The following is a 20,919-nucleotide window of genomic DNA, read 5'->3' on the forward strand; positions in this document are numbered from 1 at the left end:
AGTGTAGCTAGAGAAGAACTAGGTAAAAAAAGTACAGGAACATGGGAAACTGATTGAAACCTTGAATGAACAATATAGAAAACAAGTAGAATTCATGAAATAAACTCAAAGAGACATCCAAGAAACAAAAAATTCTATTAAAAGCTAGCAAAACCATTTAAATGAAGATGAGGATAGAATTTTGGACCTTGAGGACAGGATTGCAATTAGCAATCATGAAAGGATAGAACTTTTAAAAGTAACAAAGCAGCATGAAATGACAATCCAGCAGCTTCAAGATGATGCCAAGAGAAACAATATAAAACTAATAGGCATCAGTGAAGATGCAGGAGTCAATGCAAATGACATAACTAAACTCTTCACCAAAGTAATAGCAGAAAATTTCTCAAACATGGGGGAAAATCTGATATGCAGATAAGTGAGGCATATAGAATGTCAAACAATCACAACCAACATAAATTTATACCCAGACATGTAATAATTAAGATCCCATACATGCAGCATAAAAACAGAATACTAAAAGCTGTTAGAAAAAAACCACAACTTACCTATCAAGGAAAGCCCATTAGAATCATGGCAGACATTTCAGCACAAACCCTCAAGTAAAGACGAGGTTGGAGTGAGGTATTTCAAGCACTGAAAGAAAACAACTTTTTTTTTTTCATCTTCTTTTTTGTCTTTTTCGTTTTTATCGGTACCAGGGATCGAACTCATGACTGCCTGCTTGCAAGGCAGGCGCTTATGCTGCTGAGCTAAATCCCCAGCCCCAAGAAAACAACTTTCAACCCAGACTGATGTACCCAGAAAAACTCTCATTCAGATTTAATAGAGAAACAAGATACTTCTATGAACAAGAAAAATTGAACAAATTCATGTCTACCAAACCAATCCTAGAAAGAGTATTGAAAGACATACTAGATAGAGATAAAAATGACCACAATCTCCAGAACAACAACAGAAAGAAATCATCAAGTAGGACAAGCAATTAAAGAAGGGGGGAAAGCAGAAAGTAAATAACTGGAACATAACATGGTAAAGTTGAGCCAGTACATACCAGTTATATCCAATGTAAATGGCCTCAATTCACCTATCAAAAGAAACGACAGAATGGATCAAGAAACACAAACCCACAATATGCTGTATACAAGAAACCTTTCTGACCCAAAAGGAAACTCATAGATTAAAAGTCCAAGGATGGCAAACAGTACTCCATGCAACAGGAACCCAGAAAAAAGCAGGGGTAACTATTCTATTTGCAGACAACGTGAACTTCAAATCTAAAATGATTAAAAGAGATAAAGAAGGTCACTACCTACTTGTTAGTGGAAAAATTCAAAAGGAAGAACTAACAATAATAAATATATATGTACCAAATACAGGAGCACACAACTATGTAAGACAAATACTAACGGACATGAAAAACCAAATACATAAGAACACAATTATAATAGGGGGCCTTAATACCCCGCTGTCACAAAAAGATAGATCAACTAGACAAAAAGTCAGCAAATAAAAATAGAATTGAATACCTGTGAGCAATTGAACTTAATAGATGTTTATACAATGTTCCACCCAACCACATCAGAATACACATTCTTCTCAGCTGTACATAGGACATTCTCCAAAATAGACCATGTATTATTATCCCATAAAACATTCTTAAGTAAATGCAAAGGTACACATTATAACATGCATAATATCTGACCAGAGCGCGCCGAAATTGGAAATTAATGGCAAAAGAAATTGCAAAATCTGCATAAATACATGGAAATTAAATAAAAACCTTCTGAAGAACCAGTGGGCTACAAAAGAAATTAAAGAAGAAATAAAGCAATACCTACAATTCAATGAAAATGCAGAAACAACATACTGTAATCTATGGGATGCAATTAAAGTGGTCTTAAGAGAGAAATATATAGCAATAAATTGTCATATCAAGAAAACAGAATGAGTACAAATAAACAACCTAATGCTTCATCTCAAGCTTCTACAAAAAGAGCAAATTAAACCCAAAGCTCATAGAACAGAAGAAATTATTGTAAAGATTAGAGCAGAAATCAATGCAATTGAAACAAAAAAACCACAAAGAATTAATGAATCAAAAAGCTGGTTTTTTAAGAGAATAAACAAAATTGACAAACTTCTAGCTAACCTTATCAAGAAAAAAACCCAAATTCACGCAATAAGGACTGAAAAGAGGAAAACTACTACAGATTCCATGGAAATTCAAAAATCATGAATACCTACTTTGAAAATCTCTACTCACATTGAGTGGAAAACACAGAGGAAATGAACAGATTTCTAGAAATATATGAACTACCAAAGCTCAACCAAAAAGATACAGCAATTTCGAATAACCCAATATCACCTATTGAAATTGAAAACATAATTAAAAACTTAGCAACAAAGAAAAGCCCAGGTCCTGATAGATACACGGCTGAATTCCATAAAAAATTTAGAGGCGATTTGATGCCAATACTCCTTAAACTTTTCAATGAAATTGAAAAGGAAACAATCCTCCCTAAATCATTCCTGGAGACACGTATTACTCTGATACGTGTATTACTTTGATACTCTCTCAAAACCAGAGAAAGACCCAACCAAAAAAGGAGAACTACAGACCAATCTCATTAATGAACATTGATGCAAAGATTCTCAATAAAATACTGGCAAATAGAATGCAGCAAATCATCAAGAAGATTATACATCACGACCAAGTGGAATTTATTCCAGGAATACAGGGATGGTTTAACATGCTCAAAGCAATAAAGCCTAACAGAGCCAAAAACAAAAACCACATTGTCATCTCAATAGATGCAGAAAAAGCTTTCAATAAAGTCCAACATATGTTCATGATAAAAACCCTTCAGAAACTCGGAATACATGGTGTCTACCTCAATCTTATAAAGGCCTTCTATGACAAACCAACAGCCAGCATTATACTAAATGGACAAAAACTGAAAGCTTTCACTCTAAAATCAGGAGCAAGACAAGAATGTCCACTATCACCACTCCTATGCAATATAGTTCTGGAAATACTAGCCAGTGCAATCAGACAAGAGAGAGAAATAAAAAGAATGAAGATAAGAAAGGAAGAAGTTAAATTATCACTATTTTCAGATGACATGATACTCTATATAGAAGACCCAAAGTAATAAACAAATTCAGCAGTGTAGCTGGATACAAAGTCATTGCTCAAAAATCAATAGCATTCCTGTACACACATAAAAAACTCATCAAGAGAGAAAGTATGGAAATACTGTCTTTCACAATAGCATCTAAAAAATGAAATACTTAGGAATTAACCTAACTAAGAATGTAAAAGACCTATATACTGAAAATTATGCTACTCTAAAAAAGGAGGTTGAATAGGATATTAGAAAATGGAAGGATATTCCTTGTTCTTGGCTAGGAAGAACCAATATTGTGAAAATGACCATACTCCCAAAACTGTTATACAGACTTAACGCAATCCCAATCAAAATACCATTAATGTATCTCACAGATCTAGAAAAAACTCTTCAAAAATTCATTTGGAAACAGAAGAAATCTAGAATAGCAATGGCAATTCTGGGCAACAAAGGCAAGGCAGGAGGCATCTCAATTCCTGACTTGAAACCATTCTACACAGCCACAGTGATAAAATCAGCATGATACTGGCAAAGAAATAGACCTGAAGATCAATGGAATAGATTAGAAAATGCAAACACAACTACAAAGACACTCATCCACCTGATATTTGACAAAGGGGCTAACCATGTTCACTAGAAGAAGGATAGCCTCTTTAATAAATGGTGTTGGAAAAATTGGCTCTTCACATGCTGAAGACTGAAACTGTGCATGGTGATAGGCATGTGCAAAACTAAAGTCTAAATGGATCCAAGATCTAAATATTAAAACAGAAACACTAAATCTACTAGAAGACAAGGTAGGTAGAAGTCTTGGAAACATAGGAGTAGGCAGAGAATTTATGAACAAAACGCAAATTGCACCAGAAACACTTCAAAGAATCAACAACTGGGATCTCATATTATTGAAAAGTTTTTGCACTTCAAAAAAAAATCACCAACAGAGTGAAAAGAAAACCCACAGAATGGGAAAGAATTTTAGCCAGCAATCCCTCAGACAAAGGACTTATATCCAGAACATATAAAGAATTGAAAAACATCAAGCCCCCCCCAAATTCAAAGACCCTTTCCAAAAATGGGCATCTGAGATGAACACACAGCTCTTGGTGAAGATATACAAATGGCAAATAAATACATGAAGGAATGTTCACCATCACTGCTCATTTGAGAAATGCAAATTAAAACAGCATTGAGATTCTATCTCACTCTAGAAAGTAAAGCTGCCATCAAGAAATCAACTGATAACAAATGCTGGTGAGGCTGTGGGGGGAAAAAGGAACACTGCTCCACTGTTGGTGCGAGTGTAGACTGGTATAGCCACTATGGAAATCAGTATGGAGATTTCTCAGAAGACTAGGATTGGAAGTTCCATTCAATCCAGTTATTCCCCTGCTGGGTATTTTCCCAGAAAAACTGAAAAGGTCATGTCACAGTGACATATGTGCACCCATGTTCACTGCAGCACAATTTGTAATAGTTAAATCTTGGAAACAACCAAAATGCCCATCAACCATAAAATGGATGAAAAAGATGTGGTATTTTTATACAATGGAATATTACTCAGCTATTAAAAGGATAATCTTGAAGCCTTGATATTGAAATGGAGGCAACTTGAGACTATCCTCATAAGTGAAATAGATAAGAATCATATTTATAAATATCACATTGTGTCTCTAGTGTAAAAAGTAATAACTGTAGGAATAATAAAACCCAAAATGTGTAATTGCTATTGTAAAAAAGAGAGGAAAAGTGCTCTAAAGGATATCACTACATATATGTTTAAGTGTATAAGGTAGATTACCATATTACTAAGTTTTTGTTGGATCACTGAGCAGAACTGTTTGCAGTCTCACTGTTTGAATGTCTACTTTGTATGCTTTAATTTTGTAACTTGAACAACTATTTCTAAGATGACAATATGTAATTTATCAACTTGTGATTTCTTACTGTTTATTTTTTTTAAATTCTGTATTATTTCTACCCTTTTTCTGTTTTACTTTTTTTTCTCTTTAAATAAAATTTTAAAAAAGAGATAGTTCCTAAAGTCAATGTAAGGCCATTAGGAAATGCAACATGCAGTTCTAAATTGTAATATGATTACCATTATTTCTTTTAATGGAAGTTTATTATCTTGTGAGGTTTAAATCTCTTTAAACTCTGAAGAGATAAGGGGATTTCAATATAAGCATTAAAGGATTGTCTCTAGGATTCATATAAACAGGAAGCACAGTTGTGCTCAACATAGCACCGGGCAGTAAACAAGGTAGCCACTCATACAAGCTCTCCTTGTCCACCCTCCTGGAGCTCACATCATCTCAGCTTTCACCTTCTCTTCTGCTATACTTATACTGGGGAGACTTGGCAAGAACCAACTGCAATGCAACCACAACTGGGGCACAAGGTAGTATTCTGCAGCACTGCATCACCCCCTTTGCTCAAAGTTATGGAAACAACCCCCACATTGGAATGCCGCCTAGAAAATCTACAGAATCAGTTATAGGGATTGTTTCTAGAGTGATTCTTAAAATCCTTGAATCCTGAAACCACTAGAAAGCATCTTGACTCTTGGACTTTTTCCACAGGCTAGTTTACTTAAGTGGCCTGCTTTTACCAATGAATTGCCTTTGAATGGTAATGATAAGATCCTGTATTCAGAGTGAGAGGCGATTAGGGTTTATTCTCAAAAGCAATGCCATTAATTACCCAAAACAAAGTTAATCCATGTGAAAAAATCAGTACTAGTAGTAACAGAAGGCCAAATCTGTATGTCCTTTCCTCAAGTGGTCAAAGACAGTATTACTACAACAGAAGCCCGCGGAAGACAGACATGTTGGTCATACCTAGAATCCAAGCACTCTGAGGGTAGAGGCAGAAAGATCACAAACTCAAGCCCAATCTGAGTAATTTAGCAAGGCCCTATCTCAAAATAAACTACAGAAAAAGATCTGGGGATGTAGCTCCCTATGAAGGCCCTAGGTTCAATCCTAATATAAAAAGGGGGTGGAGAGAAAGAAAAAGATGCTGCTGGGCCCACTTAACAATTCTGACAATCCCAGTTCTCATGAATCTCACAAATCCCAGTTCTCGTGAAGCAAGGACATCTAGCCATGTGCTATCCAAAGTGGGGAAATAATTCCCTGCAATAAATCTCAACGTACATCTACTACTGGTCCTGTTTATTTGAGTGTTACCTGTTGTTAAAAGACAACTATGTAATCATCAAAGCAACTTAAAGTATTAAAATTAGCCCCATTTACAAACGAGGAAACAGATAAAGAAATGTTGAGGAACTTGGCAAGGAAACCTGGTTAATAATAAAGTTGGAATTTAAATTGAAGCCACTACACACTCTATTCACAGCTCTTAGAATGATGCTACATGATTCTATCTATGTGGACAGAGCCTAAAACAACTGAAAAGTACAAATGTTCTCCAGAACTCAGCATGACTTCAGAGTAGCTCTTTGCATTTATTTTTTAAATTAAATTTTTATTAGTATATGTTTACAGTACATAGTGATTATCTTTATTGTGAGGGAGTTGGCACATGTACAGAACACATCTGACTTCTTTTTCATCCCTTTCCCTGCCCCTCTTTCCATTTCTTGATGCCCTTGCTTTCATTTTGGGTCACCCTCAAAGTTTCCCAAACTTAAGCACAGACAGTCTTGATTTCACATATGAGTTTAAGGGGACATTAGTGGCATGTATCCATCTAATTCGGGGAACCCAATTCCTGCGTGTCCTCAGAATGTTTCTCGAAAGCTCCAGGCGCATGGGTTTCCAGGCACATGATTTAGTACAAGACCCAAATGGAAAGACTATCTGGAGGTCTGAAATAAAAATAATAGAAATGGATCATAGATGACAAATCTGATTATCTTGGCATAACAAATATGACTTACAATGAAATATTTTTGTGTGTGTGTGTGTACCTGTGTGTGCACACGTGCAACATAGATTGAAGAGAGCCTTGTGCATGCTACAAGCAAAGCACTCTACCTCTGAGCTACATGGTGTAGTGCTTATTTACATTTTCTCCCCCTTTTCAGTACTGGGTTGAACCCAAGGCTTTTGCACTGAGCTGTATCACTATATTCCAGCTGTTTTTTGTTTTGTTTTTTTTTAAAATTTCAGTCCAAGTTGCCAAGGCTAAAGTAGAACTTCAATCCTTCTGTCCCAGTTATCTAGAGTGACAGGATTACAGGCATATGCCACCACATCTGGCTTAATGCCAGTATTCTTACTGGTTTTGTATTTTCTTCCGGTGTACCAGAAAACACTTAATGTGACACAAAGCCAAGGAAGATCAGCAAAGAATGTTACACTGTGAAGATGTAATCTTTTACTAAGGCAATTTGGTTGTAAAGATGCTCCTGGATATAGGACAGGCTTACTTCCTAAGGCAAAATTGAACATAACATAAATAAAAATGTATTTTAAAACATCTAATCTATAAACATTCTAGCTTAGCCTAATGTACCTTACATGTGCTAAGGAAATTTATACTACCTGTAGCTGGGCAAGTAGTTGGGCAAATCATCTGAAGTCAGTTCCGTAATAAAGTGTTGAACACCTCATGCAATATACTGAATATTAAGCTGGGTGTGGTGGTGCATGCCTGTAATCCCAGCACTCAGGAGGCTGAGGAAGGAGGACTGTTGTGAGTTGTGATGAGCTGGGCTACAAAGTGAGCTCAAGGACAGCCCGAATGGCATAGTGAGAACCTGTCTCCGATAGATAGATAGATAGATAGATAGATAGATAGATAGATAGATAGAAATAGATAGATGTATATACATATATATACACACATATATATATATATATATATATATATATATATATATATACTGAATATTGTATTGACAGTAAAAACCATGGATGTGTGAGGACACTTTCTTAGGACTGTAAAGTTAAAAAGTATAAGCTAAATCATCATGAAGGACTGTCTATATATATGGTCTTAAAATGTGTTAAGAATTTTTTGTTCCATTAATTCTACTGCTAAGAATTTAACATAAGGGAATAATCAGTGATGGTTCATAACAATGCAAGTATAAAAATCTTACCACAGCACTGTTTATAACAGTAAAAAGCTGAAAATAATCTAAATATCTGACAACAGAAATATTAAAGTTTGGTATATTTACAAGTTAAGAGTACCATCAAAAATCATGTTATGGGAATGTTTACAAATTATTGCTCTGTGGGGAAAAAGTTATACACTACATCCCAATTACATTTTTTAAAAGTATACCAAATACGCACAGAAGAAAGACTGAACTATGAATTTGCTAACTATAATTACTGAATTGTTAGTGACTTTTAACTTTTTCTTGATTTTACAAACTTTATATAAATCTGTGTTATTTTTATAGTAAAAAATTTTAAGCATATTTTTAAAGAATATGTACTAAAATGGGAAAATATTCACAATATAATGAAGTAATAATTTAAAAATAGTATGTTCAGATCGAGCATGGTGGCATATGTCTATAATGCTACCACTCAGAAGGCTGAGGCAAGAAGATTACTGAATTCAAGGCCAGCCAGGGTTATAAAGTAAGTCTGAGGCCAGTCTGAACTGCATAGTGAAACCCTGTCTCAAAAAGACAAAACACAAACAGAATGGCATCTAAAAACTGTATATTCATTAGACTTGTTATGTCTATTTGAAACCAGAAAACTACAATTAAAATATAATAGCACCAACATATGTTATACACGTGTCAACCCACCAAAAAAATGTAACTATACACTAATTTTTAAAAATTTAAGTGATTAACTATGGTAGACAAGATTATAAATGATTTTCTTTTCAAAATCTTCTATAATAAACACATTCAGCTTTATAAATAGAACAAATGTGATTTCTTTTTTATTTTTTGTTTTAAAGAAAATAAAACAAAACAGATCAGAACACAAAACAATGCAATCACAGGATTTCAAAACAAGACAACAGAAAATCAATAGTGGTTACCATATCAATAGTCTCTTGTTTTCTTCGGAAAAGTTGTCCATACCTTCCCACATAATGAATTTAAAAACAAATAGTATGAAACTGATCAAAACAAAAGAATGAAAGCATTATAGGCCTTCAAAACCAGACAATAGGAAAATCAACAATGGCTACCATAATGTCTCTTTCAAATAACTGGCCATACCTTCACACATATTGAAATTAAATAATACAAAACAGACTAAAACAAATAAAAACAAAGAATAAAAGCGTTACTAGGTTTCACAACAAGATGACAGGAAATCAGCAATGGCTACCAGAATGTCTCGTTTTCTTCAAAGCAGCTGTTCAGACCATCATAACGTAATAAAATCAATTCTTTTAAATTCTTTAGGAGAAGTTCTAGGCATATAGAAGCCTACACATGTACATCTATCCTTTCAGTATTAGAGGAAAAACAAATTATGAGAAAAACAAGAAACAAAAGAGACAAATAACAAGAAAGAGCTCAAAACAAATGACAATATAAGTTTTCATAACAAGGTGGCAGGAACATAACTAGTTATCTTGTTATGCATAGTTATCTGCAAAATTTACTCAGATTACCAGATATAAACATGCAAAATTGATCCAATCTATGAATGTTAACTTTTTTGTTCCAAGAACTAATAGAATGTAACACAATCATCTTAGTTATCTGAAGTGTGTATATACAAATTAATATCTTTTTTCCTTTTCCTCCCTTCTTTTCTCCTTTTCCCTGAGTGATTTCTTTTAATAATTATTATTTTTTTTAATAATTTTTTTTTAACAGAGCAATAGTATCAGAAATAGAAACTCACCATGTGGAAAACTTTAGAAGAGTACAACTTAGTTTCTAAGGACTTTTTTTAACTTGAGTTTCTCTTCGGAATTTATTAGAGATACTATCATGCACTAGATGGTGATAAACTTTAAAGTCCTCCCGTCATCTAGCAGTACCCCTGGACTGCTTGTTGGAGGCAACACGCCAAGGAAAATATTATCTTGAGGAAACAGCTTTGGATTGAGGGGATGGATGTTTGTCCTTTAGACATGCTCCTCTGAAGACTTCAAGATGATTGAAACTTTCCTTCTATTCTTTTATTTTTTTATTACCGGAGGATATTAATTCTCAATCTTCCTGTCCAAAAAGATGGAGAACCACAAAGAAGAGAACCCTTCTTGCAACATATGTCCTTCATGCAGTCAAAAGTGTACAAGGGATATCCTTTGGGTTTCTGAGACCTAGCCTTCCACTGGGATGAGATCAGATGCAGCAAAAACCTGAAAAGGGCAGAACTTCAACTATGTAAGATGCTCTTAATCAATAAGGAAGCTTCCAATCCTGGCGCTGTGTTCCTGGACCAGGCCTTATTTTTGGTTCTGAGAGGGGTTTTACATATAGAGATAAGACTGATTTCTGACCAAGAGTTTACTATTGATGAGATGGGAGGTAACTACAATACTGAGTGATTTTTTTTAACCAATACTGTCCAGACTAATATTCTCCCAGGAATTTTTAGTATGTTTTTGAGATTTATAATCCCAATTAATACATTTGCAGAATGTGGTATATGCTATTATGATAAGGGGAAACACTTAAAGTCCAGTTGTGTAAGGTTATTTATTAGGGTAAAACCATTATCTTACAAACATATCGAGAGCTGCAATGATATATACAAAGTTCATTCAACTAAAGGCTCTTCATACAGACTTTGTAAATAAATATTCCTAAATTACACTACAGGTAAAGAACTAATATAAAATATAACCCAAGGGTAAGAGGGAAGAATTAGGAAAAAGAAATTTAAGGGCCAGGACTTCCATGTGGTCCTTCGACTACTGAGAAATGGGTAGCCACACACAACCATCTTGTGAAAAAGTAATGAATACAGGACCAGTTGCTGTTCTAAAGTTCACTGCCTGCTGATAGTTTAATTAGGAAAAACCTCAGAGAAGCCCCACACTACTACAAAGGCAGTGGCAGGCCAGCTGATAAAACTTTTCAATTACCCAGCTGGTACTAACACAAATATTTCATTTTCATCCCCATCACAGTAGGGAAAATACTAAAGTCACATTTCTTGAAAACACAGTACAATGATACAATATATATTCTCTGTAGGATGACATAAAATGTTAATAATTCTTTCAAATTTCCCATTTACAAAGGGATTTTCCCCTACAAAGCCTATATACACTTTAATTTTTCACCTTGTTTATAATATTATGGATGCCACGGCAAAAGTAATGCTTCTTTTACAGCTTACAAAACATACTGCCAGAAAGTAGTTACACACAAGCTATTGTTTACTCAAGTACAGGAATCCAAACATATGGGTAGAGAAATGCTATAGAATTACAGTAGTTAAATTAAGCCCAGCAGAGCATGGTATTTTAATAGACATATTCAGAGAAGAGAAAAGCAAAACAAATTAAATCTTTTTCTTTTAGCTCTTCTGTTTAAAACTGTAAGCGATAATGGTAAACTGCCAAAATAAAATCCTCAGCATCTTTATTAGATCAACAACAGAGTTCCAGTGTAGGGAGCCAAGATCCTTTTAAATTCTTAATGATAAAGTGATTTGACAAGTTTACCATAACCAACTCTTAATTCTGAGTGCCCTGAACTACGTGTTACAATACTCTATTCTGCATGTTGAGTTTGAGTGCTTCCCTGAGAGGCGTGGTATTTCAAACCACATTATGGGAAGGGGGTTGTAATGGGCCCCAATTAACCTGGAATAGTACCATAGCAGCATGAAGCTATCCTGAGTTGGGGGAAAACAGACACATAAGGCATATAAAGATGTAAAACTTAAAGTAATTATAAATGAGAATGGAACTTTAGAAAAAAATCTGCCTAGGAAAACACAACAAAGGTTACTGAGCACATCTATACAAAATATAAACATTTGCTTCTTGCAGCATCATAATTCTAACTGTAACAGGCTGGAAACAACCTAAACGCCTTTGATAGGACTGGTTAAATAAAATTAATAATATAGTTACATTGAAAACTTTTATGTGGTAGTTTAAAAATAAAGTGGAAACTGATATATAAACCTAAAATATGTTAATCAAGAAAGGTAAATTGGCAGAAATGTGTTATCATATAAACACATATTACATATGTACATGCATACATATATCCCCTTTTGTTCTAACTGCTGTTTGATTACACACACATGCATGTACACACACACACACACACACACACACACACACCCATGGACCACACGCTGAAACACTATTTAGTAAGTTACTGAAGTAATAAAGGCAGATGCCATATATTTTAATATTGTCAAAAAATGTCCCTCCCCAAAAAGGAAAAAAATGTTGTCATACATTATTTGTATAACTTGTACGTGGCAAAAAGGGATCAAAATCCAGAGCATGAAGGTGCTTCTAGTAAAGGATAACATAGAAGCAGGACTGTGAGTAGAATTAAAATGGAAATACTGTTTTGTGTTTTTTCTTGAACTTGAATATTTCTTCCGTTTTATTTTCCTCTTTCACAAATAGATTTCACTCAGTGATATGGCCATGCTGTAAAAACATCTTTATCAGTGCCATAGGATTCAAAAAGATCTCCCTAAGGTCCTTTTAAAAAATTACAAATATCTTCAGAATTTTTTAAAAAGTGTAGATAATACTGCGAAGTCTACAACTTAGCTTAAGAATAAAGGAACATAAATATACTTGAAGTTCCTGGCTACTCTTTCTTTATCCATTCCATTGATAATTGATATCCTAAGTCCACTAATTATCACTTCCATGCATGTTTTTATACCCTTAATATGTATCCGCAATCACAAAACACACAGTAAGTTACAGTATGTGTTGTGCCACATTGTCCCATTGGCAACAGCTCTGCTGTTAGAAGGAGAAAGCAATCAAGGACAATATGCACACAAAGGGCCTGAGTTCCTACAAAACTTTCAGTAACAGAGGTGGCAAGCTAGATGGGGCCAAATGCTGATCTCTGCTTTACAGAAACAGTGTAATATGCACCAATGCTCCTTTGACTTTTTAAAAAATGAGCCAAAACTGTTTTTTTCAGATTTATCTGTGATCACATAGAGCTACAGTTCCCTTAATCCAACCATTGCTACTCTGAACTGACAAAAGATGCTTTGCCAAATTTTGATCAGTCTCCAGAACCTTCTACTCAGCTCATCTGCACTTTAAAAGCCAGTTTTAGAACACTGCTACGTCATGCTAGTGAGAACCTTTCCATCCTCAATATCTGATCACCCAGGTATCTAATCCTCATTCTCTACTGTCTCCATTTCCACTCCCCATGTGTGATCGGCCTGGCCTATCTTCAAACAGAATCTTGTTCACTGGATGTGGTGGTGCACGCCTGCTACCCCAGCACTCAGGAGGCAGAGGCAGGAGAATCACTGAGAATTGGAGTCCACCTCCTAGGCTACATAATGTGCTATAAATCCCAGTCTGAATGATACAGCGAGACCTTGTCTCAAAAAAAAAAAAATCTTGTTTGCTGGTTGGGCCAGGATCCACTTAATCTCTGATGTTTCTCCTTAGATTTTTTTACCTGTTTCCATTCTGCTTTTGGACTACACATTCTCACTTGCCTGTGCTATATCCAGAGCTGGGCCCAATCTCTCTTCCCCTATAGCAAAATCCTACTGCAGTGATCTGTTCCATGGTCTTGAATAAAGTCTTCCCTACTACTGTACCAAATTACATACTCTCATGTCTATTTGACATCAGTCTTTGCAATCTCTGTGCCATCACAATGGAAGTAAAATGGTATCAAGATCAGGTTTGTACTTTTTTTGGGCCAATGCTGGGGGCTTCATTCTTACTAGATAAGCCCTCAATTACTGAGCTATACCCCCAGCCAATATTAGTAAGGCAAAGAATCTTTTCATATTTTAATTGGTTATTAAAGTTTCATCTTTTGTGACTCTTGTCACATTTTACTGAGTTGCCTTTTTCTTTCTGAAGTAGTATCCTGGACACTACCTTTTATTGTGTATGTGCATTGCATAGTCATGACTTTCCTTCTTACATGCTGCTTTTGATATATTCTCATACTTAAAATTTAAATTTTCACTCAGATTTACTCATCTTCTTTATACTTTGTACTTGAACTTTATTTAAGAACTCATTCTGTGCCCTAAAGTTATACATTCTTAGACATAGTCTCCTCTCCCCCTCTTTTTTTTGTACCAGGGATCTAACTCACGACCTCTCGCTTGCCAGGCAGGTGCTTATGCCACTCAACTAAATCCCCAGCCCTCGCCACCCCCATTTTTTTGTTTATTGGTCTTTGTTTTATTGAGACAGAGTTTTGCTATGTAGTTCGCACTGGTCTTGAACTCACTATGTAGCCCAGGCTGGTCTCTAACTCATGGTGATCCTCCTGCCTCAGCCTCCAGAGTACTAGGATTACAGGCAAACTCCTCCATGTCCACTTCAGTAGACAAGAAATGTCTACTCAGACATTTCTTGAAAACATTCTAGTTTTACTTCTTTACTTTCATGTTTTAAATTATATCATAAAATAAAACTCATGAGGATTTTTAAAAACAAGAATAATCAAATGTTCCACCACCAGTTGTTTACAATATTATTTCCCTCACAGATCTTAATGTCTGTTCTATCTATCATGATACAGAACTGTAGGTAGCCATCCATGGCTGCTTGGTGACTCTCATTTGTTCGGTGACTCTTTTTTATTTGTTTGTTGACAAAACAGCATCTCAATTACTTATCAGACTCTATTTTCCTTTCTTGGCCTTCAAAATTGCCCTGGTTATTTTTGCTCTTCCTTATAAACTTTAGAATAATTATGTTGAATTTCCAGTTTTTAATTTTTGTGATTTTGTAAAATAAAATTCCATTAGTTTTCATGAATGAGCATCAAAGGTGACCATGACAGGTGGTGTTAAAGCGATTTTAGAGAGCCAGGTATGGTGGGAACACCTGTGATCCCAGCTCTCAGGAGGGTGAGACCAGCCTAGGTTATACAGTGAGACTCTGTCTCAAACAAACAAACAAGGACTTTAGGGAGACAATATTCAAATGGTAAGTTTTGACAAATATATTTAAGATTCTTTGCTCCACTGCCTTTTTGATTGTTTGCTTTTGGCCTTTTTTTGAGGCAGGATTTCACTATATTGTTCATGCTGGCCTTGAACTCCTTTGTAGCCCAGGCTGGCCTTGAATTCCCACTGATCTCATGCCTCAGCCTCCTGAGTACTGGGATTATAGGCTGTGCTACCATACTTGGTTTGATGTGGTAAGTTATTTTCTAGCAGTAGATAATACATTGGAGATGAAGTAACTAGTTATACAGACCCATAAATCACTGAACTCTATAAAGCTTGGGTTTGGTAAAAAGGGTTCCTAATTTTCTATTCATAGCACTGATTGCCAGGGGACTGAAATTCTTTATTATCTTTAGCTTCTACTTCCCTCTTACTAGTTTCCCAAATTGCTACTCCATGGCATTTTTTCTAGATGTTATTAATAGCCATGTCTGAGACAGGAAGTTATGAATTCAAATAATTATGTAAGCGACATGTAATATACATATCACTTGGAGTTTTAAAATGTACTTTAGTGTATCAATGATCCTGAGAAGTATCATAGTAAAGAAACACGTCTAATTTTAATTCATCATTTCATAGGTGTTTATTTTTTAATTAATTTATTTAACTTTGTCTTTTGAGATAGTTTCATTATGTAGTTCAGGCTGATCTTGACCTCACTTTGTAGCCCAGGCTGGCCTTGAATTTTGCAGCCATCTTCCTGCCTCAGCCTCCTGCATCAGCCTATCAAGTGCTGGGACTACAGGTGTATGCCACCACATCTAGCTTCACAGATGTCTCTGTACATGAACATTTTTCTTTGGTTTTGGAGCTCAAGATTGGACAGGAGTTCATGCATCCTACGCACCTGCTCTACCACTGTAATACACCCTCCTACCAAACATTTATTTCTCAACATCCTGATTTTCCTACAGAAGAGTACTCTGGGGGACATCACTTTGGAAAGTGGTGTTTAAACAAGTAAGGCTGAAATAATAATTCAGGTATATGTTTCTGACTTCCACGTTGATCAATCAGCAACAAGCAAGTAATTAACAAAAAAAAAAAAGAAAACACCAAATCAAGTAATCAAGACACCCAGGGGCTGGGGATTTAGCTTAGCGGCATAAGCACTCGCCTTGCAAGCAGGCAGTTGTGAGTTCGATCCCCGGTACCGATGAAAAGGAAAAAAAAAAAAAAAAAAAGACACCCATCAGGCCTCTTAAAAATGCTTACAACAGTACTTTTTAGCTTGGGTTCTTTAGAGCTGCTCTATATTTGATAAAACTTTCCCCTTAACTTGACAAGAGTTATGCTTCCTTTTTATTCAGCACTGGAATGAAAGTAGAGATAGACATATCAGATTTATGCACCTCTCACTGAAAGCTATAGAAGTATTTGGCCTTGTAAAAACATAAACAAGAGAAATGCATTTCTCTTATTCTTGTGGAACATCTGGCCCATCATTCTTCTTGCCAAGTGGCCTGAGGAGAACCAAAAACACCATACTGAAATTAAGTGACTTTTGTTTATATTCCTTCTTTGGGCCCCACAGACGCAGCGGGTATTAATCTGCTTGACTACACACTGCTGGCCTGCTGGGGTAGCCCTGCCTGCCACAGGACAGAACAGTGCACTGCCAGTCTTAGTAGATAACCTGAAAACAAAACAATGCTCTTTTGAAAAATTTTTTTTTTCCTTATGGGGCATTCTTCCTTGCTGTTCGTGCAACAAACATATTCAATAACAGTCATGGGCAAGCTTTGCAATTTCGAACTCTTCCCAAATTGCAAGAGAAAAATACTGACGTTCCCTATTCTCCCCTTGAAATATTTATTCAACGTTATTCATTTATTCAGCATTATTAATGCTTCTTGTGGACTAGCTGCTCTACTACTGCTCGAGTTACCAAGACTAATTGCACAGTCCTAGAGAATCTGACAGTATAAATTGGAGGTGAAAGGATAATCAGGATACTCGTCACCCTATCACTCTGGGAAGCTGAGGCAAGAGGATTGCAAGTTTAAGCCCACTCTGGACAATTTAGTAAGATCCTATCTCAAAATAAAAAGAAAAGTACAAAGGGTTGGGGAGCGTAGCCATTCCACAAAGCTCTGGGTCCAGTCCTCAGCAATGCAAAATAAATAATACATATATTTTTAAAAGGGGGGCTGGAGATACAGCTCAATGGCGTAGTGCCCTTGGGTTTAATATATGGTAAAAAAAGTAATAATAACAATAATAATAATCATCAAGAACTCTCAAGAATACCACAGAGATAGCCTGAAACAAAAACCAGCCAAAGACCTGATCATGACTTTAGGCTAAACAGACTCTCAGAGATTGAGCAGATAAATCAAACAATAGATGGTCCATGAAGTCAAACCTTTTTTTTTCTTCTTCCTGTTTTCAATTCTACCAAGAGTTGCAATAGGGACTCCCAACAAATATTTATTGGCTATTAAGTAAGCGAGGGCTGAGCCATCCAGAATACTGACTTTCTTCAGTGGGAAACTTCTCTGTTTTTATTCCCAGGAGGCTTGTTTAGCTTTCCTTGACAGTATTTGCTCACAGAGCTGGTCATTCCATCTTTGTTTGGTTCTGACAGGAAATTCTTCCTCATACTATGTACAAATCCATCCCCTAAACATTCTGACTACAGATAGGCATTCTGCCCTCTGAGACCTGCTGAATACACTGAACGACAGTTCCCTCCCTGCCACTTTCTTTTTACTCTGTTTTGAGACAGGGTCTCACTATGTAGTTCAGCTGGCCTCAAACTCTATGTAACCCAGGCTGGCCTCAAACTCGCAGCGAGTTAGCCTCCTGAATGCTAGGATTGATTAAAGGCATGCACTACCACATCTGGCATACCACTTTCTTCACTGAAAATTACAAGTTTTCAGAGCAGTTGAGGAAAACAATACAACTACATAACAATCTACCCCTGTAATGCACTTCTTTTATCACTAATAGTTTCCCATATAAGCTTTACCATTTCTCCCCGTTTCTACCCCATGAATTACCTGAGTAGGTTCCAAAAATAAAACTACATCTATTATCTCCCAAGAATCACATTTCTATTCTGCACCTAAGCGAGTAATGTTAATAAATACTATCCAAACTAAAATCCAGATCTAAACTTTCTTGATTGCCCCCTCTCCAATTCCTCTAGTTGAGTTTTTTTTTTTTTAACCCACAGATTTTATTTTTTTTAAAATGCATATATTGCATTTGGTTGTCCATGTCTCTCTGGTCTCTTTCAATCTGAAATATTCTCCCAGCCTTTCTGTATTTTTCAAGACAAAGACAAAATATCTTATTTTTTAATTTGCAACTACTTTGTATGTGCTGTGAGTGTGTACCGCTGGTGGCATCATCTGGACACACACACTGCCAGCTTGTCTCTCAAGTAATAGTACTCACACTGACAATTTTATTAAGGTGCTGACCATAGGGTTTCCACCTTCTGATGCTCATATTGTCCCAAATTTGGCCAATAAGTCTCCTGAAGCTACCACCTAGCCTTCTTTTGGCAACCCCATTAACTGCGAATACTTACTAGCTTTTTATCTCAACTAGGAAACAGGCTCATCTTGCACTTCCCCTATCCCAGACAAGAAATCAGCTACTTCTCCAAGCACCATGCCTTCTCTTAACTAGGAACTGCAAAACTATTTTAAACTCATTTTAAATGAGTAACTCTGCTAGTCTCTCATATACTAGGCTCTAGATATTTGAAGTCATTGATGGGTTCTTTGTCCCATATACCTCCCCAGACTTCCAAGACTAGGATGAATTTTCCTAATTCTTCACACTACATTTCCTCTAATTTAGCACTGACTTTCTTCTTTGTATCATCTTCCCTGTCCCAACTCAACTGCTAGATCAGAGGTCCATACCTGGCTACACATTAGAATAACTGGGAACCTGTTTAACACACAGATTTTGAAGATTTATTCCAGACTACTGAGTAGTCTGGAGCAGGACATGAGATTTTTGTTTTTTAAGCTCCCTATATGATCAACAGAGAAATTTAGGGCATACATGAATTTGTCCAAGCCCTTGTGAACCTGGAACTGGATACAGTTAAAAACAACAACAACAAAACTTTTATGTAGGGGGCCAGGGATTTAGCTCAGCGGCATAGGCGCTCACCTGGCAAGTGCAAGGTTGTGAGCTCGATCCCCGGTACCAAGGAAAAGAAAACCCTTTTATAGAACTACATAAAAAGTGTGGTCTTTCAGCTACCACCTTTACTTGCATTATGTATTATACTTATTTCATGGTAAGTAAATCAATGCAAACTTCTGGGGGGAAGTGGAAGCAATCATAAAATTTTTGACTCATGATGAATTTATGAAGAGCTAAATCTTCAAGATTTTTTCAATATACTGCTTAAGTTACATCTTCCCCATCTTTTTATGTCACTCTGGTGTTTTTGTATAAGCATTGGTGCTAAATATTACAATATATAATGCTCAATTCATTTGAACCTTCAGGATGTCAAAGTTCTTATGAATCCATGTTTTATCATCCCAGGTTTTTTTTTTTTTGCCCTACCATTCCAACTTAAATATGCAATTATGCTCTCAAAATTTTCTTTTAGGCAGCATTTTCTGGGCTACTTTTATGAACAATTTAAAAATCAGTCTTACAAAGTATATTATTTATAAGAGTAGACACAATTTATGTTTGCTGAAACTCATAAAACCACACATAAAAAGGAGTAGTGAATTTCTGTATACAACCAAAATATATACCTTAAAAAAAATCAGTCAATATTCTAAATACCCAGCTATATTTTTTTCTTGGATTAGTTCTAACATTTTTGACAATATCTTCAAAATGCATTTTTATTCTAAGTATAAAGTTACCAGAGATTTTACATTTTTATTCATTGAGGTCAATATAGGCTAGAGTTTAATTCCTTGACAAAGGATTTGTTAAATGGATTATTGCTATTTTATCAGTTGCCACAATGCACAAAAGAACAAAATGAAAGTAATAGACTATGGAATAAGGAAGAATTATTAGAAAAATTACAATCTTTGATAGAATGAATTAAAATTTCTATTATAGTTGGAAAGCGGGAATGAGAAGTAAAAAGAATGTGTTATGTACATGTACTGACCTCCCAGGATGAAAGTAACCATATGTATTGCAAACATGTACTAAGAAAACTAAAAATTTCTAAAAATATGTATCTAATTTAGCCTGTCAGTGTTACCTAGGAGAAAAAGTTAAGACAGATTTCTACTTTTACAAGTTTGAGAAGATTCTGAGGAATACTCTTCAGCACCAGTGGAAGTTGAGTGAAACACTCTTAGTGTAGGTGTAAAGCTTAAGAGGCACATAACCTTTCTGGTCATTTGAAATTACTGAAAGAACAGAGAAGAATTTATGTGTGTCTGTGTGCGCATATGTGTTTATAAAAAGTATAGAAAGAAAGACAACAAAATCTTAGTTATATTAGCCAGCTACCTTGAAGAAGGCAGTGCAGATACTGTTTTTCCGTTTTTTTTTTTTTTTGCATGTTTAAAAATATTTTCTGAAATTCTACAGTGAGATATTGAGGTTTTGTTTTGTTTTGTTCTGCTCACAGTGCTGAAGACTGAATGCAGTACATGCTAGGCAAGCAGCTCTATCATTGTACTATATTCTCAGGCCTATATTAGTTGTATAATTAGGAAAAGAGGAATATACATTTATAAAAATACTGATGAAAGAGAATGAAGTAAGCT

General features: G+C 35.6%; 1 protein-coding gene across 5 annotated transcripts in view; it reads right to left on the reverse strand.

Annotated features, from left to right (window-relative positions):
* The window catches only part of Sh3d19 (SH3 domain containing 19), a 189,257-nt gene that overhangs the window by 68,284 nt on the left and 100,054 nt on the right, over positions 1-20,919 (reverse strand). The window lies entirely within an intron of this gene.

The sequence above is a fragment of the Cavia porcellus genome, unplaced genomic scaffold, assembly GCF_034190915.1.
Source record: "Cavia porcellus strain 051 isolate PalLab524CR breed Dunkin Hartley unplaced genomic scaffold, mCavPor4.1 scaffold_14, whole genome shotgun sequence".
NCBI lineage: Eukaryota > Metazoa > Chordata > Mammalia > Rodentia > Caviidae > Cavia > Cavia porcellus.